The 1201-nt window shown below is 48.2% G+C and overlaps 1 pseudogene; it reads left to right on the top strand.

The window, feature by feature from the left end:
- The first annotated feature begins 288 nt into the window (after window positions 1-288).
- Window positions 289-905, top strand: LOC108529960 (ADP-ribosylation factor 1 pseudogene; annotated as a pseudogene).
- Window positions 906-1201: the final 296 nt, after the last annotated feature.

Genomic DNA, 1201 nt, shown 5'->3' on the forward strand with positions numbered 1-1201 from the left:
AGTCTAGATGTGGAGACAAACTCCAGGGAGTGTGAAGGGAAGATAGCGATGCAAGGAAGTTGAGAAAACTGGTTTTTTAAAAAGTTATTTGATGGAGGCCAGGCATGGTGGCTCATGCCTGTAATCCCAACACTTTGGGAGGCTGAGGTGGGCGGATCACTTGACGCCAGGAGTTCAAGACCAGCCTGGCCAACATGGCAAAACCCCCTTCTCTACTAAAAATGTATATGTTAGCCAGGTGTGGTGGTGCACGCCTGTAGTTCCAGCTACTTGGGAGGCTGAGGGTCCATGGGGAATATCTTTACCAACCTCTTTAAGGGTGTTTTTGGCAGAAAAGAAATACTTGTCCTCATGGTGGGCCTGGATGCTGCAGGCAAGATGATGATTCTGTATAAGCTGAAGCTGCGTGAGATTGTGACCACCATTTCCATCACAGGCTTCAATGCAGACCCATGGAGTCTAAGAACATCAGCTTCACTGTGTGGTACATGGCAGGCCAGCACAAGATCTGGCCTCTGTGGTGCCACTACTTCCAGAATACATAAGGCCTGATCTTTATGGAGGACAGTAGTGACAGAGAGCACATGAACAAGGTCCATAAGGAGCTCATGAGGATGTTGGCTGAGGATGAGCTCTGGAATGTGGTCCCCCTGGTGTTCACCAACAAGTAGGCCCTCCTCAACACCATGAATACCACTGAGATCACAGACAAGCTGGGGCTGCATTCCCTGCTCCACAGGAACATTCAGGCCACCTGTGGCGCCCGTGGTGACCAGTTCCATGAAGGACTGGACTGGTGTCCAGTAAGCTCCAGAACTAGAAGTGAATGTGACACCCTTCTCCATCTCCCTCTCCTCTTAAAATGTCTGCTTTACTCCCATGTGGCAAAGAACTCTGTGCTGTGAGTGCCAGAAACTGCCTTTGTGGTTTGGTTTATTGTGTGCATTGCACTGTGCTGTAAATGTGGCAGATGAAGCCTGTGGCCAGGCTTTTCATTAAACGTAAATAGATTTTGTTTCCAACAAGACAGTTTCTGGTAGTCACGTGCAAGATTACTCAGTTTTTTTTTTTTTTTTTTTTTAATTGTAAAGAGTAAAATCAACTCAGTGCTGGTCAGTGCTGAGAGGGGATGTAGGCCCATGGACACCTGGCCTCTGGGAGTCACTGAGTTGGGATTACTGGATGCACCCCTGGCTTTAGA

This window comes from Rhinopithecus bieti, unplaced genomic scaffold, assembly GCF_001698545.2.
Source record: "Rhinopithecus bieti isolate Rb0 unplaced genomic scaffold, ASM169854v2 scaffold_7604, whole genome shotgun sequence".
Taxonomy (NCBI): domain Eukaryota; kingdom Metazoa; phylum Chordata; class Mammalia; order Primates; family Cercopithecidae; genus Rhinopithecus; species Rhinopithecus bieti.